This window comes from Protopterus annectens, chromosome 2.part0, assembly GCF_019279795.1.
Source record: "Protopterus annectens isolate FY-2018-M chromosome 2.part0, PAN1.0, whole genome shotgun sequence".
NCBI classification, from domain to species: domain Eukaryota; kingdom Metazoa; phylum Chordata; order Ceratodontiformes; family Protopteridae; genus Protopterus; species Protopterus annectens.
The window spans coordinates 194,424,145-194,450,235 of NC_056728.1; the positions used below are offsets into that span (position 1 = coordinate 194,424,145).

At 45.5% G+C, this 26,091-nt stretch overlaps 1 protein-coding gene across 1 annotated transcript in view; it reads right to left on the bottom strand.

Moving 5' to 3' along the window:
* LOC122792715 (abl interactor 2-like) overlaps positions 1-26,091 on the bottom strand; it is an 852,815-nt gene that overhangs the window by 210,926 nt on the left and 615,798 nt on the right. The gene's annotated exons all lie outside the window — the stretch shown is intronic.

Consider the following 26,091-nt stretch of genomic DNA (forward strand, 5'->3'; position numbering starts at 1 on the left):
CTCCACACAAGAGTGCTAGGCCAAAGACAGATAAAATGCAAGTTTTGAGAAAAAAACGATTTTAAAAATAAGTGCAAACAGGAAATTCAGTAAACAGCTCTAGGTTGTGCTCTAAATACAGTTACTAATGCAGAAATCAAATTTAACAAGCCAGAAAATGCTCAAAATAGGTGGCTATGCAGAAAAACTTTGCAAATAAACAGAGGAAAAATACTTAGTCTCAAAAGTGGCTCCTTTCTTCTCTCAGCATTTTCTCCTCTTGGTGGGTGCTTCACCAACAGCCAACAAGCCTGAAAAGACGCCAAAACCACGAGGCAACCAGGTTTTAAGAGAGGAAGATGAAGGAGTTTTGGAATTGACCCAAAATGGCCAATAAAACTACAGTTTCAAGTCCGTAACCACTCCCACAGGGGCAGGCAGGCTGCTCAATGTTTTTCACTGCCACTGATCAACAGAGAGACTTTCCTTTAGCCCAAGCAAAAATGGCCTCACAGAAACTTACAAACAGTTCAAGAACAGCAAGCCTGTAACTGAACTTTTTTAAATCTCAGAAAAGTGGGAAAAAAGCAAGATTTTCTTTGTTTTTTCAGAGATAGCAGAGGTTAACAAGTATCAATAAGTTATAACAGTGCAGTAAATGACCCCACAAGAGTGCTAGGCCAAGGACAGATGGATGTACATAGACAATTACGTTACTACCTGGACAGGACCAAGAGCAATAGAAAACTGACCAGCTACTGGTAGCATATGCAACAGGAATGGAAGGAAAAGCAATTTCAAAACAGACAATCTCTAAGTGGATAGGAAATTGCATTAGATTTTGTTACTCCTACCATGGGAAGAAAACTCCAGAAAACATCAGACCTCACTCTACAAGGGCTACAGCCACTACCACAGCTTTTTCACGAGGAGTGGCTACCAAAGACATTTTAGAGGCTGCTACTTGGAGCTCCGTGCATACATTTGCCAAGCATTATAATTTACCTTTATACTCCAGATCCCGAGCAGGTTTTGCCACTGCTGTTTTGCAAGGGATCTTAACTACACCATAACCTTATTTCTCCTCCTCCCCCAGTTTGGCTATGGTATTCTACCCATTTGTAAGGACTGCAGATGCATCCTTGAAGGACATAGTACAGTTTTGTACCTACCATAAATGTAGATGTCCGATAGGCATGCATCTGCAGTCAGGATTACCCACCCTCCTTCCCCTCTGTGGTACTCCTAGGGTATTTGCCCATCTTGTAGCTAGCTGGGGGAATCTATTATGGTGTATTTGTTTGTATATATGTACATACATGCTAATTTTTTTGTTTGCTCTCTACTATTTGGAACCATTTGCATTTATCCAAATTTAGCCTTCCTAGAGGGCACCTGGCATCTGGGGCAAGAAACACTGAGGAAAATGGCATCGGCTGATGCCTTTATACCTTAAGAACTGCAGCTATGACGGGTGAAGTGCGACACCAGCCGAGGCCAGACCCAGACTTTGGAATCTGGCCAACCGAAGGGCTGCCTGACGTCAGGACAACCCATTTGTAAGGACTGCAGATGCATGCCTATCGGACATCTACATTTATGGTAGGTACAAAACTGTACTATCTCATTTGCCGCTTCGCGAAGAGGTCTCTTTTTTGCCAGCTCAGGTGAGTTTCTAATTCAACAGAATTTTTCAAGGGTTTTACCTCCCTTTTTCTTATTTTTTGTTAGTTTATTCATAGTGTGTATAACTGTACTAGTGCCCACCCTATATTCCTCCCTTTGGGTAAAAGTTAAATTTCTCAGTTAGGCCTAAGTCTCCCAGTTCTTAATCCCTGTCAGTTTGTGTGTGTTTTGGGGTTAATTGTGTGAATTGTTGAGTGTGTGTTTTATTGTTTTTTTTAGACTATGTCTAGGGAAGGAAAGGTCTCGGGCTTCAAGAAATGTGACTCGTGCTGTCAGAAGATGTCTCTGACAGACGGTCACACTTCTTGTGTGTACTGCCTGGGGCCTTTACACCTGCAGGACTCCTGTGCTATATGCCACTCTTTTAGCCAGTGAGTCCTGCAGGAGAGGAGGAACAAATTGATCCTCCGTGGCTTATTAAAGCCAGAAGGTTCACCGACAAAGGCTGGGTCGGGTAAACCTTCTAAGCCACCTAAGGTTCAGGCTACAGTTGTCAAGCCTTCCCCGGTGGCTCTGACTCCTTCGGAGTCGAGATCGGCTCCGGCTGGTGCCAATCTTTCTTCCACTGAGATGGTAGTGTTGGTTCTTTCCGGCTCCGACACACAGTCTCCAGTTGCCTTGTCTGCACCGGCTGGTGCCGAGGTGTTATCCAGTATCGGAGCCGAAAAGTCTTCGGCTCCATCTGGAACCGAGAGGACGTCTGCTCTGATGGCTTCGTCCAAGAAGAGATCTCGGTCCCCTTCTCTGGAGTCTATTCGCTCGGCTCCGAGGTCTCCTCTTTTATCGGAACGGAGTCATCGGAGCCGATCTTCGAGATCTTCCAGGCTGTCAGACCACGATTTAGAGAGGGTGGTAAGCAAGCTGTTGAAGTCACAGGCACTAGCCCAAATGCTCCATAGCCCATCTCAACAGACTTCAGCTATTGCTCTTCCCCTTGAACTTCCTCCTCCGACTCTCCTCCAGAGTTCGGAGCCGGAGCTTTTCGGGACAGTGACCGTGTAGGCGCCGGAGCCGATACATCCCCTTTCGGCTCCGTCATCTTCCCGATCTCCTCCATGAGACCTTCCTTGGAGGGATCTGGTCGTCGAGTTTCCCTTGTCGGCTCCGAGGGGGCTAGTGGCATCGGACCCTTGTCCGACCCCGCTCTCCCTCTCGGGGCTTCGGCTTTGGTGAGCTCGGCACCGACATCGGCCTCGGAGCCTTCTGTCTCAGTGGAGCCGGAAATTCCTGTCTTTTCGGAACAGGAGTATTCTGGCCTCCCTGGGAGAGGAGCCTTTAAGGTGATGAGGAGTGTCCTGGCACCTGAGCCAGGACAACGGTCCATTCCTTTAGCTCCTCCCTCTTCGGTGCCTGTTGATGTCTCTTGCCAGCCTCTTGCTCCCAGGCCCAGGGATCCATCGCACCAGGTTTCCCCATTGGGAATAACTTCCTCTTCCGAGGTTTCTCCTGATCCCGCAGGAGAACCCCCGCGCAAGAGGACGTGTAAGAGAAAACACACAGACTTCCCTGAGTCTACAACATCAGATACCGACTTAGATGAGTCGGAGGGTTCCCCCCGGTCCCCCTCTGAGGATGTCTCCTTTTCAGACATCCTGGAACTCCTCAAACAGAGGGGGAACTGGCCGTCCATTGACCCCTCCGAGGATGAGTCGGTATACCTGGAGGCTTTTGGATCTCGACCCTCCACCTCCTGGGTGTCTCCGCCTTTCGACCCACTCATGCAGGTAGTGGCTCGAAGGCGTGGCTCCGGATTCTGTGGAACCTGTCCCCAGGAGGCCATCCAAATTTATTATGGCCCCTTCAGACAAGCAGTTTCTTTCTAAGGGCGTCTCTGTGGATGCTATGGTGGTGGCGGCCACCAAGAAGGAACTTGCGGATCCTTCCGTGCCTGTCCATCCTCCTAACAAAGACTCTAGGACCATGGATAGGTATGGCAAGTGGATGTTTTCTTCAGCGACCTTTGCTATGCGTTCGCTGAACTACCTTTGTCATTTCACCAGACTTCAGAGTGATATTCTCAAGGAACTAGGTGAAGTGGTTCAGGATCCTTCAGCTGCTGGGGCTCAAGACAAGATTGCCTCACAGCTAGCAATCCTAAATTCTTTAACCAACTCCTCCATGCGGCTCATATCCTATGCGGCCGATGGAGCGAGCAGAGCTGAGGCACAGGAGTGGCACTTAGGCGTCAGGCCTGGATGCAGCTTTGTAATTTGCGGACCCCTTTAAAGGCGTCCTTCACCAATACCCCTTTGACGGTTCGGCTTTGTTCGACCTCAGGTGAAGGAAACCTTGACCAGGTGTGAACAAGATGGCAAAACCCTTTCTGCCGTTGGAGTCCATTTTTCCACTCCTTCAAGACCCTATCCTAAAGGTCAGAAAGGAGGAAAGATGTGGTTCAGTAAAGCCCAAGGAGTTACGCTGGACACCGTGGTCAGTTTACCCCAGAGGCAGAGGGGTAACAATAAGACGCTGCCCTAGAGGCAGGGGGTCCCAGAATCAGGGTAGCAGGGAGCCTCTTCCTGACAAACCCTTTCAGCATCCCTGAGGTGTTGCCCGACTGTCCACCCTTGGAGGCAGTCGGGAAGGATATCGCTGTACCCAGTAGCCTGGTTCCCTCTCACAAGACATTTGGGTACAGTCGATCATATCCGAGGGTTACAAAATCCCTTGAAGGTATCCGTACCTCACCAATCCCTTCCAGACATCTCACCCGGTCAAAGGGATTTGGCAAAACAGGAGGTCTCAAAGCTCCTAGAAAAGAGCCGTCAAACTGTTCCAGCAGACCAAGTAGGATCCGCATCTACTCAAGATTCTTTTGGTCCCCAAAGGACGGAGATTGGAGACCAATTTTAGACCTGAGCAATCTAAACAGATTTGTCAAAAGGCAAGATTCGGATGGTCACGCTTCAGTCCATTCTGCCCTTTTGGGCAAGGACAACTGGATGTGCTCGATAGACCTTCAGGACGCGTACTATCACATAAAGATACACAGACGCTCCAGGAGGTTTCTCCACTTTCGGCTAGGGACCAGTCATTATCAATTCAGAGCCCTGCCCTTTGGCCTCACTTCAGCCCCCAGAGTGTTTACCAAATGCATGGCAGTGGTTACGGCTCATCTGAGACATCAAGGATTCCAGGTGTTTCCTTATTTGGACGACTGGCTCCTCTCCGCCACCACCAAGCATCAGCTTCTTCAAAGCAGAGACTACACTCTGCAGATTTGCAAAAAGTTGGGAATCTCAGTGAATTTCGAAAAATCTTCTCTGCTGCCTTGCCAATCTATCACCTTTATAGGCGCAGAACTAAACACCGTCAGTATGTTAGCCAGACTAACAGATTAGAGAATTCTGGACATCCAAAAATACGTTCGGATCATATTACTGAGCAACAAAGTCAGAGCCAGATTGGTTCTGAAGGTTCTAGGTCTTATGGCTGCAGCCATTGTACTTCTACCATTAGCTCGCTTCCACATGCGTCTTCTGCAGTGGATGTTATTCACTCAGTGGTCGTTCCAGAACCTACCCATGAGGCACTAAATTTTGGTTACACAATCGTGCAGGACTCATCTAACCTGGTGGATATCTTCCCCTTTGCTTCATCAGGGCCGACCATTTGTTCCCCCAACTCCGGTTGCCACAGTCACTTCGGATGCCTCTGATCGGGTGGGGGGGGCATTATCAGGGCAGGATAGTCCACGGGACTTGGCAACCCACAGAATACCATCTGCACATAAATGTCCTGGAGATGAGAGCGGTGCTTTTAACGTTGCAAGCCCTCAGCGACATTCTTCCCTCGGGGACTATTGCAGTTCAAACGGACAACATGTCTGTAGTCTGGTACATCAACAAACAGGGAAGGACCAGGTCCTATCCTTTATGTCGAGAAGCTCTCAGACTTTGGCAATGGGCAATCTCCTCTCATCGGTTTCTGATAGCAACGCACATCCCCGGCAGGTCCAACCTCTTAGCGGACAGGCTGAGCAGAGCTATTCTCATGCCTCACGAGTGGTCTCTCAAACAATCGGTAGTGGACGAGATTTTTCAGAAGTGGGGCACCCCTTGTTGCGACCTTTTTGCTACACCCCAAAACAGCAAATGCCCGGACTTCTTCACCCTCTTTCCCCTACCAGGCCATCCCCTGAGAGACTCTCTAACCCAGGATTGGCCCCGGGGACTTCTGTACGCCTTTCCCCATTCCCTTAATTCCACAGGTCATTCAGAAAGCTACCGTTTGAGAGCCAAGTTGATTCTCATTGCCCTTACTGGCCTCGACAAATTTGGTTTCCGTCCTACATCGTCATCTCCTGTTGCAGCCTTGGCATCTGGACCCAGTTCGAATCTTCTGATCCACCAAGCGGGTCAACAGCACCGGCCATTCGTTCTCTCAACCTCACTGCTTGGTTGCTCCACTTACTTCCCTAGCCAGGCTTCCTATGATCTCTGATCCTGTCAGAGATATCTTAATAGCTTCCTTAAAGTCGTCCACCAGAACGGTTTATGCTAGCAAGTGGCGGCGTTTTTCCATATGGGCAAACTCAGGCGCATTGATCCTTTTACTGCACGGTGCATTCAATTTTAGATTTTCTGGCTGAAGTTTTTCAGTCAGGATCTTCTTCATCGACAGTCAAAGTTCAACTGGCAGCAATTTCTAAATATCATGTTGGCTTGCAAGATCATAACATAATGTCGCATAGACTATGCAAAGCTTTTCTGAGAGGTGTTTTTCTCCTAAAGCCTCCAGTAAAACATCCTCCTCCACAATGGGATCTGAATTTGATGTTAGCATCCTTGATTTTACCCCCTTCGAACCGTCTGCTTCATGCTCCTTAAAGTTGCTGACCTGGAAAACAATATTCTTAGTGGCTGTCACTTCAGCAAGGAGGGTATCTGAACTTCAAGCTCTCTGCATCCGTTCCCCATACTTAGTTTTTCACAAGGACAGGGTATCCTTGAGAACTAATCCATCTTTTCTGCCCAAAGTTGTTTCTCAGGCTAATATTAATCAATCTATCGATCTACCAGTTTTTTTCCCTAATTATTCCGACAGAGCTGAACAAAAACTTCATTTTTTGGATGTCCATCGTCAACTAAGATATTATTTGCATAGAACTAAACAATTCAGGAAATCTGATCAATTATTTGTTTCCTATGCAGAAAACAGGAAAGGTCTCCCAGTGTCGAAAGTGACCTTATCCAGATGGTTGTCTTCTATCATTTCTTATGTGTATTCGCTCAGAGGCAAGGAACTACCCTCAAAACCGAAAGCACATTCAACCAGGAGCCTGTCCACATCTACAGCTTTTCAGGATAGGCTACCCATTGATACCATTTGTGCAGCAGCTACTTGGGCCACTCCGCATACCTTTGTCTCTCATTATAAATTAGATTTGGCCTCCAGGGACAGAGCCAGTTTTAGTTCCACAGTACTCAAGAGTCTGTTCCATTGAGCCACCCAGGATACAGGTGCTAGGGACGCGGTCCCATCCAGTAAGAATGAAGGCGAGATTGACAACTTAACATTTAGAAGTTATGTACCTACCATAACGTTCCATGTTAGTTGTCTTCTCTCGCCTTCTTGCGTCCCTCCCTCCTGCCCCCTGGCCTGGACAGATCTTGAAGGGCTTCTCTTTCTCAGGTTTCACTCTCCTGAGTCTTCAGTAGAAAGAGTCTATCTTAAGAACTTTTTTGCCTAGTTCTTCTAGGTTAGTCTTTGCTCTTCCTTTGGGAATAGTATTATTTAGCAGGGTTTTATAGCTACCAAACGAGATCTGAGGTAGTCTCGCCTTGCATCATGGGATATAGGGTTACCTCGAGCTGGTAAAAGGAGTTCTCAAGCTTAGCAAGTGCCGAGTCGGAGCCGAGGATCGGCTCCGAACCCATCCAGCAAGAAAGAAGGCGAGAGAAGACAACTAACATGGAACATTATGGTAGGTACATAACTTCTAATTAGTTAGCCATCCAACTACCAGAATACTGAAAAAACACAAAGAAAAAGACAGGCCGTTGAGGTCCAAAACTGCCGATGTTCGCCGGTACTCAGTGAGGAGCTTTTGCAGCCCCTGATATAGGTTCATAGGTTCATACTAGGCTATCTGCCCTGGGGCAATTATAAGCCTAGCCCGATTCTGTATGGCTTACGCCACCCCTTGATTTAAGTATACTGTGCCCTTTTTAAGGTTTAGTTTACTGTGCCTCTGTCTAATAGTGACACGGGAGTAATCCCTGGGACAAACCTACGATCCCCCATCCACTTATCGAGATTCTTCTTGAAGAGATTCAGTGAGGTGCTCTGCCTCACATGAACTGGAATTCTATTCCAGAGCGAAGGGAGCCTCTGGGTTATGAACCTGTCCCTCCAGCAAGTTCTGTTTATTTCTCTGCTGAGGTTCAAGTCCCTCGAGCGTGTGGCTCTACGGGATTTAGATTTACTGAGGTGGAGCATGTCCATTAATTCTGAATTTGACATAGCTTTGTATGTCAGGCATAGATCACCTCGAAGTAGGCGGTATGCAATTGAGTAGAGCTGGAGTTTTCTTAACCGAGCAGCATATGGCATCTGTTTGAGACCCTTGATCCTCTTGGTGAGATACTTTTGGGGTCTTTCTAATTGCTGCAGGTGTCGGGTAAGGTACATCCCAAAAGAGGCATTGTATTCTATGATGGGCCTGATGAGGGATGAATAAAGGGGCACGATTGCCTCTCTTGATCTAGAAGTGAAACTCTTTGTGATGAGGTGGGCTATGTAGAAGGTCTTTCTAACCACTTTGGCAATGTGGTTTTCAAAGGAGAGATTGCTATCAACTTGGGTCCCCAGGTCCCTAATAACTTTCTCTGTACTTAATGGGTTTCTGCCTATGTGGTAATTTGTGGGCACATTGTTTTTGCCAAAGGGTATGACTATACATTTTTTGGCATTTAGCTTTAAACCATGGCGCTGGCACCAGTTATCTGTCTCTGTGAGACCTTTTTGAAGGATGTTTGTGTCAGCTGGAGAGTTTATTATGGCGCCCAGTTTGCAGTCGTCTGCGAACTTGGTGAGCCATAGTCCTCCCACGTTTGCCTGTACCTCGGAAAAGTATATACCGAACAAGAGTGGTCCCAGGACAGAACCCTGTGGGACGCCACTTGTGACCGGTTTCGAGTCTGACATGGCTCCAGCAACTCTCACTCTGTGGGTTCTGTCTTTGAGCCAGTTTGCGACCCATCTTGTGACATAGGGGTTTATATTTAAGCTGGATAGCTTATCTATGATGCCCGAGTGGGGTATTGTGTCAAATGCCTTTGCAAGGTCCAGGTAGGCTGTGTGGACTACCTTCCCTTCATCTATGGCTTTGGCGACTGTTTCAAAGAAGTCAACCAGGTGAAAAAGGCAGGATCTTCCCTTGACAAAGCCGAACTGGCTAGGATCTAGTGTCTGTAGGTCCCCAATGTCTTTGTTTATGAGCTCCATGATGATCCTCTCCATAGCCTTGCAGACTAAGCTAGTCAGGCTTATGAGGCGATAGTTTCCAGGGTCTGTAGAGGCTCCACCTTTGTAGAGTGGGACCACTGTTGCTGTACGCCATTCTGTGGGCACATATCCTGTAGTGAGGCTGAGATTGTATAGCTGTTTTATTTGAGGGATTAGTTCCTCTTGTAGTTCATGTAGGACACAACCTGGGACGCCATCTGGTCCCATGGAAGCAGTGTTTTTTGCTTTGGAGAGGGCAGCCTTCACCTGAGCATCTGAGATGTTTGGGAGGCAGCCCTCTGCCGGGATAGATACTTGCTCTTTTGGGGGGGGGGGGGGTGGAGAAGTTTGCACTGAACCTGTGTGCCAGGATATTGCCGATGTCTGTGGGTTCACTGTATTTTTTGTCATTTAGAATCAACTCAGAACAAGTCTGGGAGTTGCATCCCAGGTTTCTAACATAACTGAAAAAAGCCTTATGATGTCCTGTGCAATTTTTGTCTCGAAGCTGGCCTTGGAGGATTTTATGAGGGATTGTAATTTTTTGCTAGTACTGATCAGAGATGCCTTCCCTATTAGGGATTTTGCTCTATCATGTAGTAGCTTCCTCCTTCTGTTGTACAGTTTATTTATGGCAGGGGTCCACCAGACTGGACGCCTGCCTTTGGATGATTGGGTCTTGGTTTTGTTTGGGATAGCATGATCCATGCATTCCTGGAGATGTCCGTAGAATGCATTTATATAGCATTCTGCAGTTTGGGCTGTAGTTTCCACTGGCCCTGGGGCCTTGAAGGATTCCACCTGGGTTTTGAGAAGTGAGAAGTTCGCTTTGAGAAGTTTTTCACTGTGGTTTTCTGGGCTGGGGGTGGGGTCGGGATGTGGACATCCAGTGAAATTAATTTATGGTCTGATCTTACCAGTGAGGGATATACTTCTGGTGTGGAGCATAGAGTCCCCATGTTGGTAATGATCAGGTCTAGTATGTTGTCCCCTCGTGTGGGAGTGGTGACTAGTTGTTCCATAGCATTTGAGTTTATAATTTCCAGGAATCTTTGGGCTAAGGTGCTGGGGCTTGAGTAGTGCTCCCAGTCAATGTTTGGGTAGTTGAAGTCGCCCAATATAATGGTGTTCGGAGAGATCTTCATGTTCTCCAGTGTTTTCAGGAAGGCTGAATGGGATACCTGACTTTGAGAGGGTGGTCTGTAGGATGCTATAAACTGAAAAGCAGTCTTGCCCACTGTTAGTTGCACATGGATGGTCTCCGATACTTCGTGCAATGCCACTAACCTGGAGGTGTGGATATCCTTGATTAAATATGGAAACTCCCCCTCCTTTTGTGGTTCGGTCCGGGTTTTGGGGCAGAAAAGCATGATACAAGGTATAGCCTGGTAGTGCTGGGGTGCTCTCTGGAACCTTGAACCAGGTTTCTGTCACTGCACAGATATCGATGTTCTCCATACTGAGGAGAGCTTGAGTGCATCTTGAGGTTAAGACTTCTGGCATTTAGCAGCATTACCCTTAGTTTCTTGTTCCTTGTGCTGTCTATGGGGGTGGGTTTGACTTTTGAGCCTTGCCTAAAAAAGGCACTATGGGGGTGGCAAGAGCCTTTGCCAATATCCGAAAGCCCAATGATGACAGGTGCAAGCCGTCCCTAGCGAAGCAACGTGGCTTGTCGAGCATGTCATCCCAGGCTGACAGACACTGGATCCCCTTTGAATGACACCAAAATTTTAGCCAATTGTTAAAATTGATCATTTTGTCTTTGTACTGTGGCATCATTCTAGGTGAGGGTAAGATGCTGCTCAAGGTCAGGGTCATACCAGCCAGGGCTACATGATCAGAGAGCTCCTCTATGTCTCTTTTCATGTAGTCCAGGGAGTACGCCTCGGTCATTCACACCAGCATGTACAATGACTGAGTCATATTTGTATTTGCTTTGGACTGACCTGAGTGCTTGCGTTATGTGTCGGATCCTAGCACCAGACAGGCAGCTCACCGTGACCTTCTCTTTATTCAGCCTGGTGAGCGGGATGTCAGTGTGTCTGACAATAGTCACCTATAACAAGAGTATCAGGTGTGTTATTCAGCCTTAAGGGCTGTGGCTGCTTGGCACACTGACTTTGTGGGTTATGTGTTGTGTGTGTTTTGTTTTGAGGTAGCGTTTGCTTGGATGTCTGCTTTGGAGGTCTCTGTTGCTTAGGTAGATTTATATTTAGCGCCTCCGAGTATGTTTTTGTGTATTTATGTGTTTGGTTCGCTGATGTGGTGGGACTATGTGATACTGGAATTGTGTTGTGTGAGGTTACCTTCTCCTCCTGACTGGTTACACCAGTTTTGAGATGAGAGAGCTCAGCCTCCAGTTTGGCTAAATAGTTGCATCTCTCACATATATTTGAACCTGTTTGGAGGAGGATAGGGTTGTCCGTGTACATGAGACATTTGTAACATTGCCTCAGAATTCCCAGATTCACCAGCTGGACTGGAGAGGAAACCATTGACTGACCTTTGGACATGCTAGAGTAACAGGGAAACTGAATTTAAGACGGACCAATAGAGGACAGGGTAATTGTAGAGAGTATAAGAGTAAGTAGTGCTTATGGTTTAATAGTGCTAACTTGTAGGATTACTTACTTGGACCAGTGAAGGGCCTTAGAATGAGAATATGGTGTTTAAATTGAGAGATAGAGCAGTTCTAAGGAAAAAAGTGAAGAGCAGACTTTGTGGAGCCAGGAATAGTTTAAACCCAATTAGGCGGCGCTGCCCGTTGTTGCACTATGCTCAAACACGCGCAAAACCGTGCAAAAGAGGTTTTTAAGAGAGGAAGATGAAGGAGTTTTGGAATTGATCCAAAATGGCCAATAAAACTACAGTTTCAAGTCAGTAACCACTCCCACAAAGGCAGGCTGCTCAATATTTTTCACTGCCACTGATCAACAGAGAGACTTTCCTTTAGCCCAAGCAAAAAATGGCCTCTCAGAAACTTACAAACAGTTCAAGAACAGCAAGCCTGTAACTGAACTTTTTTAAATCTCAGAAAAGTGGGGGGAAAAGCAAGATTTTTTTTGTTTTTTCAGAGATAGCAGAGGTTAACAAGTATCAGCAAGTTATGACAGTGCAGTAAATGACCCCACACAAGAGTGCTAGGCCAAGGACAGATAAAATGCAAGTTTTGAGAAAAAAACTATTTTAAAAATAAGTGCAAACAGGGAATTCAGTAAATATCCGCTACTTCTGATTCGCAGGCCTCTACCAAGACCCATTTGGAGTCCAATATGCCACGAGATGCTTCAGCTATGGAACCCATGGATGTCTCTATCTTGGATGGGTCTGGAGACGCTGTGCAGGCACCAGCTTCTGAGGGTGTATTCAGGCCTACAGACTTGCATATTAAACCTACTCCACCTTCAATACTAAGGCCTAAACCTCAATCTATGTCTAAAAAACCGACGGCCAGGCTACATGTTCAGGCCCCTATGCCTAAAAAACAAATTATCAAAATGGCTGAAGATTTAATTACTCTAAGGGGTAGTCAACCCCCCCCTTCTAAGAGGCCTAGGGCTGAACTTGACTATGAATCTTCTGAACAGGACTCTGTTTCTTCTGACTCTTCTAATGACCTGGATTTGTCCATACCTACTTATGAGAACTCTGATGCAGGAGATTCCATTCCCTCTGCTCCCCGCCTGAGGATTTTTCTTTTGGGGAAACTTTACATACCTTAAGGGAGCATTTCCATTGGGAAAGTCAGGATTTTTCTGAATCCAAAAAGAGGCTTAAGGATTTCCTTCTATCCCCAGAGTAGGCCTTTTGGCTATACCTCCTGTACTAGACATTGTTGTGTTTTCGGAATCAAGTATGGCTCCTGATTCCCTGCCTCCGGCCCCTAGTAAACCAGACAGATATTACAGGATTCCAGAGTCCCACAAATTCCTTTTCAAAAATTCTGTTGCGGACCCTGAAACCATTTCTCAGGGGCCCAAGGGCATTAAGGCTTCTGCTAAAAATCCTACCCCTTCTGATAGAGACTCCAGGGCGCTGGATAGATGGGGAAAAAAGGTTTATACTTCTACAACCTTGGCAATCAGGGCTTTAAACTGTCAATTCCATATGCTAAAATATCAACAGCATATCGTGGAACTGCTTAAACAGAAAATTATGTTGATTTCTGTATGGAAAATAAGGATTTATTACATTTAGCTGAACAAGTTGGAAAGCATACTTTGCAATGTGGTTTTGATCCTTTGGAGGCCTCTTGCAGGGCTGCTGTTACTGGGTCTGTGCTTAGAAGGCATGCTTGGCTTAAGGAGCAATCTCTGCCTGATCATGTTAAAGCAAAACTGTTGGATGCTCCTTTGCAGCAGGACTGTCTGTTTCGCAATAAGGCTGAAGAAGTTCTAAAAAAGATGGAAGATAAAGCTATGCAAACTGTGACAGATTTCTTACAAGTACAACCTCCAAGATTTAGTAGACACTGGCCTACTAAGAACTGGTCCTTTCCAGCTCCTTCCAGAGTCACTCTAGCCAAACCCAGACATTCCAAAAGCGCCAGGTTTCAGTCCCCAGGGACTTTCAGAGCTAAGCAATGGGGTGCTTCCACTTCCAAATCTGGAAATAAGGCACCACCCTATGGTAAACCGTCTCAATGACTTTCCTTTAAAATGACCAAGCACTTGCCTCTTAGCTGCCCCTCTGGGGGGAAAACTGGCTCTTCATGCAAAAAACTGTCAACTTATAACCCAGGACAAATGGGTTTTAAATATAGTGTCCCAGGGATACAGATTTCATTTCCACACCTTGCCAGCTCCAAACGGGTGGCCAGACCTGCCCCCAAATCACTGGGCAGAGGCTCAGAAACAAGTTCTTTCCCTCCTAAACATGGGGGCTATTCAGCTAGTACCAGAAGAGGAAAAGGGACAGAGTTTCTATTCCAGACTATTCCTGGTACCCAGAAAAGACAAATCATGGTGTCCAATTCTGGACCTCTCTACTCTAAACACCTTTCTGGACATTCCAAAATTCAAGATGCTGACTCTTCACTTACTTCCTATGCTTGTAAAGGATGCCTGGTTGGCAACTTTAGATTTAAAAGAGGCTTACCTGCATATCCCAATCAGGAAATCTTGCAGAAAATACCTACGCTTCAAGGCAGGCCACTTGCATTATCAGTTCTCTGCACTGCCCTTTGGCTCATCTACTGCACCCAGGGTATTCACAAAGTGCCTGGCTCCAGTAATTGCATTTTGCAGGCAAAGAAATATTCAAATATATCCATACTTGGACGATTGTCTAATTCAGGCAGAAAAACAGGCCATTCTTCTAAAACATCTGGCGTTTGTAAAAAGGGTTCTAACTTGTCTAGGGTACACCATAAACGAAAATAAATCACAACTGGTACCCTCTCAAAAAATTACATTCCTGGGTGCAAGCTTGAATACAACTGCCCAGATGGCTTTCCTTATGCCAGAAAAGCAAATTAATTTGGTGACTTACTTCAAACAGGTGGCCACAAAATCCCTGCTATCTGCAAGACAAATACTTTAAGCCTTGGGGTTCCTAGCCTCCTGCATTCTTCTAATACCATATGCAAGACTGTGTATGACGAAACTTCAGTGGTACTTAAAAAGTTTATGGAGTCAACATTGTCACAGCCTGGAAACAATGATTCTTATCATACCTTGCTTGCACCTAGAGTTCCTATGGTGAGCAGAGGCCTGCCACCAAAACAAGGGACTGCCATTCATACCACCCCCTGCCGCCCAAACCCTAACTACAGACGCATCAGACTATGCATTGGGGGGCTCATCTGGCAGGGAAGTGCATTCAGGGCAAATGGAGCCTAAATCAAATGCACCTTCATATCAATCAAAAAGAAATGCTAGCTGTACAGAATGCTCTGGCAGCCTTCAAGGACCACCTTCATCCAGGACAATGAATGGTAAAGATGGACAACACCATGGTTATGTGGTACATAAAAAGCGGGTACACATTCCTACCCCCTCTGCAGGCTATCCATGGCGTTGTGGAACACTGCCTTGAGCTACCAAGTACAACTACAAGCTCAATTTCTGCCAGGAAAACTAAATATTCTGGCAGACGAACTAAGCAAAAATATCATGGACCCACACGAATGGAAACTGGAACCACAGATTTTCAACATGTTGACACGCAAATGGAGGAGCCCAGACATAAATCTTTTTGCCTCACCGCAGAACTACCAGTTGGACAAATGTTGCACAAGAACTCCTCACAAAAAAGCCTGGAAAGTGAATGCTCTGTCCTTCAGCTGGAAAAACCCATCAGTCTATGTCTTTCCCCCTCTGCCTCTGTTCTCCAAAGTTCTACTAAAAGTCAAACAGGACAAACAAAAAATAATCAGTCCATTCATTTGCCAGCTTTCTTTCCCAATCCACAGAACAAGGGGGAGCAGATTCTGCATTCATTCGATGTACACAGGCAACTTAGATTCTACTTGGACAGGACTAAATCTCGAAGAAAATCTGAACAACTGCTGGTAGCATTTGCTGCAGGGGCAGAGGGGAAGGCTATTTCAAAGCAAACCATTTCTAAATGGATAAGCCATTGTATTCATTTCTGCTATAAGCACCATGGAAAACCTACCCCCCAGATCTCATTCCACCAGGGCTGCATCTACTTCTACAGCCTTTCTCAGAGGTGTTCCTACCAGGGATATTCTAGAAGCTGCTACCTGGAGTTCAGTTCATACTTTCACCAAGCATTATCACTTACCAATTTTCTCTAAATCCAGAGCTGGCTTTGCCTCTGCTGTTTTGCAGGGCCTTATAGCTGGTCCTAATGCTGTATAAATCCATCCTCCCAACCATAGCTTTGGAAATCTACCCAAATGTAATGACTGCAACAGTGAAACATGAAGAACATAATACAGTTGTGTACACTTAACCATAAATGTAGATGTTCGAGTGTATTCAGTGTTGCAGTCCTGGTTACCCTCCCTCCAGCCCCCTGTTTTTTCTCTTACTAAACCTCTACTTTCTTTTACTATGCTTGAAAGCCTTTTTGGTGTATTTGCTTTTGTTTGGAGGTATATTTTTGTGTTTTTAATTTCTTATATGTTATGCTCCCCATCTCCATTGACATCTGGGGCAAGAAAAACTGATGTGATGGCATTGGCTGCATGTTTTATACCCCTGATGACCTGACGTCATGGAAGAAGGGACAGCAACCGACGCAGGACCCAAGACTTAATCAGGCTGACTGAGGACAACCTGCCAGCAGATTACCTAAATGTAATGACTGCAACAGTGATTACACTCTAACATCTACATTTATGGTAAGTGTACACAACTGTACTTTTAAAATACACACAAATAATATTAATTACCTTTAGTCTTGAGTCAGGAATAACTCTTCAGGATGTGCAAAACATTTTCTTTTTATTTAAATCCACATGTCAGCACTTGGAGACTATCTACACAATTTAAAAGCAGTCTCACCAAGCAGAAAAAATACACACAGTATTTAATTTCGTATCAGTAACATGCATGCAGAATACTGACGTGGTCAAATTGGATTTCTGCAGACCCTCGTGCTTATCACTTAAAGCTGCACGTGAACAATCCTGTTTTTTAGTACCAGTAACGTTTTAGAAAAGTACAGGCCACCTGGCTTGATAAGCAGTCTTGTTTCCTGACCGTGTACATTTCAGTACCAGTGCATTCTAACTCCCCAGCATTCCTTGTAACTACCCATCCCAGCCTGGGAAGGTCAGAGCTTACAATACAGTGTGTTCTTTCTTGCTTTCAGAAACCAGTCTTTATAACATTCTTAACCCATTCTGCGCTACTTTCTTTTTACATTCAGTCATCTGTTAATACACTTGCAGCTTGATATTAGAATGCAGTTGTGAAACACTCATAACTACAATAAGTATTTGTGGTTTGCATAACTATGCATCTATACTACATATTTTTAACATGAACAAATATTAAATAATTCATTAAACATATTTGGGAAAAAATTGTAAGTTAATATGCATTTTGTGAAGAATAATCATGAGAGATGCATTTTTCTCCAACACTACCGTATAAAAATGGACAGGCAATGCAGGAGATTCCTATGCTTCCGGCTGGGAGCCAATCATCATCAGTTCAGGGCCCTGCCCTTTGGTCTCATCACAGCCCCCAGGGTGTTTACCAAGTGTATGGCAGTCGTAATGGCTCACCTGAGGCGTCTAGGATTTCAGTTGTTTCCATATCTAGATGACGGCTACCACCAAGCATCAACTAATCAAGGCAAGGGACTACACAATCCAAATTTGTTCCCAGTTAGGCATCACAATAAACTACGAAATGTCTGCCTTGTCAGTCTTTTACCTTTATAGGGGCAGACTTGGACACAAGATGCATGATAGCAAAACTGCCTCTGAACAGGGTGTCAGCCATTCATCAACAAGTTTCCTTTCTCCTAAACAAGATGGGAGTTCAGGCAAGACAAGTCTTACAAGTACTGGACTCTATGGCTGCAGCTATTACGCTAGTTTTAGCACACTTCCACATGTGGCTTCTACAGTGGCTTCTCTTCGCTCAGTGGTCTTTCCAGGAATTACTAATGTCACACATGATCTTGATCACAGAATCTTGCAAAAAGGACCTACTATGATGGCTGGTCTCCCCCCAGGTGACTCTGGGCAGACCCTTTCTAGACCCGCATTGGGTAGCCACAGTGACCATGGAGGCTTCCCAGATTGGGGGGGGGCATTATCTGTCCAATGAACGTGGCAACCTCACGAATACCATTTGCACATCAATGTCTTAGAGATGAGCGGTGCTTCTGGTGGTCCAAGCACTTCGACTCTCTACCTAAAGGGATCATTGCAATCCAGACAGAAAATATGCGAGTGGAATGGTACATCAACAAACAGGGCGGAACGAGATCTTACCCCTTGTGTCGGGAGGCACTTCGAGTATGGCAATTGGCGATGTCTTCCCAACGTTTTCTGATTGCAACGTACAATAGCGGACAGGCTTAGCAGGGCTATCCTTATGCCTCACTGCGGTCCCTGAAGCAAGAAGTTGTGGACTTGATTTTCTGAAAATGGGGCCAGCCGTGGCGTGATCTTTTTGCCACTCCCCTAAACAACAAATGCAGCAGCTACTTTGCCCTAGTTCCCCCTCCGGGACAGTCACCCATGGGTGCACTTGTTCACAAGTGGCCTTCGGGGCTACTATATGCTTCCCTCTCATTCTGAAGGTACTTCAGAAAGCAAAATTGTTGGGTTGCAAAGTCATGTTCATTGCTCCTTACTGGCCTTATCAAATATGGTTTCCATTTTTTCATCACCTTCAACTAGAGCCTTGGATACTGGACCTAGTTCTGGACCTCCTGACGCACCAGTCAGGTGGGCTTCATCCATCCCTTCAAATTTTCAAGCTGACTGCTTGGTTACTCCAGTTCGAGTCTTAGCCAGGCTCCCAAACATTTCCCCTGCTGTACAACACATCCTAGTGTCCTCCCACAAGCCCACTACTAGGAGGATTTACACTAGCAAATGGAAGAGGTTCTATTACTGGGCCAAAAGTAATAACATTGATCCTTTTATGGATTTTGTTCACAAGATTCTTGACTCTCTAGCCGAAACCTTTGAAAAGGTGGCAGCTGCAGCTACTATTAGGGTCCAACTGGCTGCCATCTCCAGTTTTCACATAGGAGATATGGGTTCTAACATTATGTCCCATAAGTTGTGCAGAGCATTCCTATCAGGTACAACACTTTTACAGCCCCTGGTAAGACAACCTCCTGCCCCCTGGGGTCTAAACTTGGTTTTAGCTTCAATGGTTCTGTCCCCTTTTGAACCAGCAGCATCTTGCCCCTTGAAGTTTCTATCTTGGAAAATCCTCTTGGTTGCTATAACATCAGCTAGATGGGTTGCAACAATGAAACACGAAGAAAATAGTACAGTTGTGTACAGTTGCCATAAATGTAGATGTTCGAGTTTATTCACTGTTGCAGTCTGGGTTACCCACCCGCCATCCCCCATTCTATACCTTTTCTTTCCTTCACTATACTCAAAGCTTTTGTGGTGTATTTGCTTTTAATTGAAGGTAAATTTTATGATGTTCATCATGTAATACTGCTGCAGTCATCACACTTGGGTTATCCTGCCGTCAGCCGAATCCCAAAGTGTTGGTCCGGCGTCGGTTGTTGTTGCTTCTTCCCTGACGTCAGTGTGACAGGGGGATAAAAGAGGCAGCCGACGCCATTTTCTTCAGTCTTTCTTGCTGCGTGGTGCTCGAAGCAGAAGCAGTTCGCAAGTGCCAGTCGGCTAGCTTCTGAGATTTTCAAATCGAATTTCAGCCCGAAGTCTTCTCTAAAGCTAAGTACCCCATTGGGGAAACTTTTCTTGCCTCAGACCGATGTCAGACAAAGTTAATAATTGCATTTCTTGTGGGAAGCAAATACATCATAAGGATTTTCATTCTTATTGTATTCCTTGCCTAGGCCCAGACCACGACGTCTCTGGTTGTCGGTTTTGTGCTAGGTTCAACAAACGTGCAATCAAGCGTCGGGCAGATTTCGCCCGACATTATTTTGGCAGAAAATTTAATTATAGCTTGTCGGAGCAACCAACATCAGCAATGATTAAAAAACGCAAGAATAAGGACAGGCAACAAAGGCCAAAACCAGATACTGAGGCCTCAGCAAGGCCTGCCACCGGTTCTCCAGTTTTCAGCGAGGCGCCTACGCAGCCCCTGACTACCGCACATTTAGAAATTCTGACTGCCTCCCAGACCGAATCAGCTGGGCCTCAGGAGCCGGTTCCATCTCACCCCTCGGACGCCAACCCTAACGGTGATCCGGAGATTTTGGACAGGCCTTCGGTTTCTGAAGGTGTCTTCAAACCGACAATTATCTCTAAGTCTTATGCTAAACTTAAAGCCCCCTTAAAAGTTAAGAAACTGGGTCCACAGTCCCCCCCCCCCCCCCCCCCCACAGGCCCCTATGCCTAAAAAACAGATGCTTAAGATGGCTGAGGATTTAATTACCCTTATCAGGGGTTCACAAAAGGCCTAGACTGGAGGAAGATTATCCTTTCTCTGACCAAGCATCCATTTCTTCAGCTAACTCTGAGGACCAGAATTATTTCTTCCCTCCTTATGAAGACTCAGATGCTGAAGAGTCCATTCCCTCTGTCTTCCCCCCCTGAAGACTACTCTTTTGGGGAAACTTTACACACCATGAGGGAACACTTCCACTGGGAAGGCCAAGATTACTCTGACTCTAAGAAAAGACTCCGTAAGTTTCTTCTTCTCCCACAGCATCGACCCCTTGCAATTCCTCCAGTTTTAGACATTTTGGATGATGTTTACACCGAATCTAGTCTAAACCCAGATTCCTTACCTCCTGCACCAGCTAAACCAGACAGATACTGCCAAGTTCCTGATTCTCATAAGTTTATATATAAAAGCCCTGTTGCAGCCCCCAAAACCATTTTCCAGGGTCCCAAGGGGGTTAAGGCCTCTACTGCTAAGAATCCACTACCTTCTGAAAGAGATTCCAGAGCATTAGAAAGATGGGGGAAGAAAGTGTATACATCTGCCACTTTGGCCATGAGGGCCTTAAACTGCCAATTCTACATGCTAAAATACCAGCAGTACTTGATTACACAGTTAAAGCAGAAAATCATCCCTCAGACAGATCAATCTGATTTCAAAGAGATGCAGGATTTGCTGCATGCAGCAGAACAGGTGGGAAAGCATACCTTACAGTGTGGTTTTGATTCATTGGAAGCCTCATGTAGAGCAGCTGTCACAGGATCTGTAATATGTAGACATGCTTGGCTAAAAGAGCAAGCCTTACCAGAACATGTCAAAGCAAAGTTATTGGATGCTCCACTGCAGAAAGATCTGTTGTTTGGTGTCAAAGCAGAGGAAGTTTTAAAGAAAATGGAAGAAAAGGCAAAATCTGTGCAGACAGTTAAAGATTTTTTACAGGTACAACCTCTTCGTTTCAGCAGAAACTGGCCATCAAAAAACTGGTCCTTTCCTGCATCAGACAGACCCCAAAGGGGTAGGTACAGACGCCCAAGGGGCAGAGGCCAGCCACAAGGTTCTTTCAGGCCTAGACAATGGCACACCAACTCAGAGGTGGAGACGAAAGATCTCAACCCTTCAGGAAACAAACACAGTGACTTCCCTCTTCACCTGACAAGCAAAATTGCCCTGGCAGCACCTTTGGGAGGAAAACTGGCTCTATTTCCACAAAATTGGCGCATCATAACAAAGGACAAATGGGTTCTGGATATTATTACACGAGGCTACAGATTTCATTTTCACACTACCACGGATGAGAGGCATGCCAAATCTGCCTCTAAACCAATGGGCAGAGGCACAAACGCAAATTTCAGCTCTCATGGATATGAAAGCAATTCAAAACGTACCTACAAAGGAGCAAGGTCAAGGTTTTTACTCAAGACTATTTCTAGTACCAAGAAAGGACAAAGCCTGGAGACCCATTTTAGACCTCTCAATTCTAAACACTTACCTGGAGGTACCCAAATTCAAAATGCTCACACTACAGCAGCTTCTTCCCATGCTGGGCAAGGAGTCTTGGCTGGTAACGTTGGACCTCAAAGAGCATACCTGCATGTCCCTATCAGACAAGATTGCAGAAGATACCTCAGATTTTTGGCAGGTACAACGCATTATCAATTCTCTGCATTGCCCTTTGGCTTATCTACTGCGCCCAGAGTATTTACGAAATGCCTGGCATCAGTAATTGCATACTGCAGACTATGAGGAATACAAATGTATCCATATCTGGACGACTGCCTGATCCAAGCGGACAGCAAGGCCATTCTATTACAGCATCTGGCATTTGTAACAAAGCTGCTAAGTTGCCTAGGGTACACAGTAAACAAAAAAGTCAAAGCTAATACCCTCACAAGACATAATATTCCTGGGTGCCAGGTTAAATACAATGGCCCAGATGGCTTATCTCACGCCAGACAAACAAACAACTGACTCAATACTTCAAAAAGATGGCAACTTTTACCCAGCTCACTGCAAGGAAAATCCTGCAAGCATTGGGGTTCATGGCATCCTGCATTCAACTAATTCCACATGCAAAGCTGCATATGAGGAAATTACAATGGTACCTGAAAAGTCTATGGACTCAACACAGGCACAGCCTCGAAACAAGTATACCTCTCATTCCCTGCCTTCAAAAAGAGTTCCTATGGTGGGCTCAAGCATGTCAAATAAACAAGGGTCTTCCTTTTGTCTTCCCTCCAGCAAACCAGACTATTACAACAGATTCTTCAGACTACGCCTGGGGAGCACACATGGCAGGACAGTGCATACAGGGCAAATGGTCCGCAAAACAAATGCATCTACACATCAACCAAAAGGAGATGCTAACTGTGCAAAATGCACTGACAGCCTTCAAGGACCTCTTGCATCCAGGACAACTACTAAGGACAAACAACACCACAGTTATGTGGTACATAAACAGGGAGGAACACACTCCTACCCTTTATGCAGACAGGCAATGACCTTGTGGAACACAGCATTGACTTTCAAAGTACAACTGCAAGCACAATTCCTGCCAGGAAAGGAAAACATATTGGCAGACGAATTAAGCAGAAATTTGGCAGATCCTCACGAGTGGAGACTACACCCACAAGTATTTTCAATGATAACTCAAAGGTGGGGACGCCCAGACATAGATCTGTTTGCCTCCCCCAACAATTGCTAACAACAGAAAGTTTGCACAAGGACTTATCATTCCCTAGCCTGGAAAGTGGACGCCCTATCATTCAGTTGGACAGCATTGACAGTCTGTGCCTTCCCACCACTACCTCTCTTGACCAAGCTATTACTGAAAGTCCGATCAGAGAGACCTCAAATGTTCCTCATTGCTTCGGACTGGCCACGTCAGCACTGGTACCCATTACTAAGGACCTTGACTCAGAGCCCTCCATGGATCTTGCCTCAATTCCCACTTCTGTTGACTCAGCAAAACTCACAGATCTTTCAGTCAGCTCAGGATTTTAAATTTAGCTGCATGGAGAATACCTTGAATTATCAATCAACATTTCTCTCAAAGGACGTCCTGAATGTCATTTTGGAGGCCAGGAGGCCCAGCACCAGAAAAACTTACTCAGACAAATGGAAAAGATTTTGTGCATGGAACCAGGCTAAAGGCCAAAATCCTTGGATACCAAACATTCCTCAAATACTGCAATACTTAACTGAGATGCTACACAAAGGCCTTTCTTTCTCATCCATTAAGATCCATGCTTCAGCCATTTCAACTCAATATAATACGGATCCTCCCATATTCTCACACCCTTTACTAAGGCAGTTTCTCAGAGGGGCTAAGAATATAAGACCCCCAACGCCAGCTTGGGACCTCAACTTCGTTTTAGAAAAATTAACACTGCCTCCTTTCGAACCAGACTTCTCAGCAGAACTACAATACTTGTCATGGAAAACAGCTCTGTTGCTGGCTATCACCTCAGCACGTAGGGTCTCAGAACTACAGGGACTTATGGCAGTGGAACCTTTCATCATTTTCCATCAGGACAGAGTCTCTTTACGAACTAACCCTACCTTTATGCCAAAGGTAGTATCCGGTTTGGCTTTGAATCGGGCCATTCATTTACCCACCTTTTATCCAAACCCCCAGAATAAAGGAGAAAGACTCCTTCACTCTTTGGACATTCACAGACAGCTACGTTACTATTTGGATAAGACAAAGACCTTCAGAAAAACTGACCAACTCTTTGTATCCTGTGCTGCAGGTTCACAAGGAAAGGCTATTTCAAAACAGACCATCTCCAAATGGGATAGCACATTGTATCCGTTTTTGCTACTCGCACCATGGGAGAGCAGTGCCTGTTAATATTAGGTCCCATTCTACCAGGGCTACAGCAACCTCAGCAGCCTTTCTCAGGGGGGTTCCAACCAAGGACATTCTGGAGGCAGCTACTTGGAGTTCAGTGCACACCTTTACCAAGCACTACCACCTTCCATTATACTTAAAAACCAGAGCTGGTTTTGCCACGGCAGTTCTGCAGGGCATCCTAGCTTCACCTAACCCAGTTTAGTACCAGCCACCCATCCATAGCTTTGGGATTCAAGCCAAGTGTGATGACTGCAGCAGTATTACACGATGAACATAGTACAGTTTTGTACCTACCATAAATGTAGATGTTAGAGTGTATATACTGCTGCAGTCCAGGTTACCCTCCCACCATCCCCTCTACATACCAGGGTGTTAGTTATAACTCCATGTACATCAATCTAATGGATGCATGCCTATATGGTGTATTTGCTAACAGCTAATACTATTGTTTATCTACTAAGGTATTTTGCATAGTTATTTGTATTGCCTTCCTAGTTGGGGGCACCTGACATCTGGGGCAAGAAAAACTGAAGAAAATGGCGTTGGCTGCCTCTTTTATCCCCCTGTCGCACTGACATCAGGGAAGAAGCGACGACAACCGATGCTGGACCAAGATTTTGGGATTCGGTCGACTGCAGGACCGCCTGACGGCAGAATAACCCAAGTGTGATGAGTGCAGCAGTATATAAACTCGAACATCTACATTTATGGTAGGTACAAAACTGTACTTTTCTAAGGTACATTTATAGATTTACAGTTTATGTATGTATATTTTTGCTCCCCATTTGGGGGCACCTGACATCTGGGGCAAGAAAAACTGATTAAAATGGCGTCTGCTGCATGTTTTATACCCCTGACAACCTGACGTCACGGAAGAGGAGACAGCAACTGATGCAGGACCCAAGACTTTGTTATTCAGGCCGACTGAGGGCAACCTGCCAGCAGATTACCCAAATGTAATGACTGCAACAGTGAATACACTCTAACATCTACATTTATGGTAAGTGTACACAACTGTACTTTTGTGATGTTTCCAGATGCTACTTTGCAGTTTTGAAGTAGCTAAGGACAGATGCAAATGAAGCAAGTCTGTCTGGTATGAGTGGGACTCCCATGTTGCGACACTTAGCCTATCATCCAGGTATAAAAATGTGAATGTCTTTCAACCTCAGTTGGGCTGCAGTGACAAACATGCATTTGGTGACCTCCCTGGGGGGCATGATGATACCAAATGGCATTGCTCTGAATTGGTAGTGACTGGTTCCCAGCTGGAAGAAGAGATGCTGTATGGACTGTGAATTTTTTGTGGAGATAAATTTCCTGAAGGTTGATAGAGCAAATCTAGCCCCCCCACCAACGGATCTTAAGCTGCTTAAGTCAGAAGTGGGGCTGAAGTCCTTTGATTTCTTGGGTACTAAGAAAACAGTGTAGTAGCCAAAGGATGCACTCTGGTCTGGTGGAACCCCTTGAATTACTCTGAGGGAGCTGAGCAATCTCCTTTGCCATTGCCCTTTTCTGTCAGGGTGGTACATCTGATAGGATCAGGTTTGAAAGCTTTGGAGATCATAAGGGAATTATATAGCCTCTAGATATTGTATTCCTCACTCATTTTGTCCTTTGTGATGGCCATTCTTTAGTCCAGGTGAAGAGACAGGTGCCCCCCCTCATTGCTTCCAGAGAGAAGCAGTTGGGCAAGTCGTCAGGGATGCTGAAGTTGCTTCTCTGAGGAAAGGCCTCAGAATCCCTGATTTTTTTTTGACACCCCTGTACCTGTGAGCTGGCATCTGTTACATGCCCCTTGTTATCCTGTCACTGCCGTCCAAAGAGGAGATAAGGGAAAATGTGACTTTTTAATAGGAGAACAATCTATCAAATATTTTTCTGGACTGATAAAAAAAAATTAGATTGACTGTCTGGCAGTTTGGAAAGCACTGTACAAACTCCAGTAATGTCTTTCCTTAGGTCACTGTTGCAGTATTTCAAACTTTTGGGTTATCTCACCAGATATCCTTTACATCCAGCCAAGTTACCAAAGCTTGAACCTTCCTTAGAGCCATATGTCAAATGTATGACCTAAGCCCATGGACAATAAGG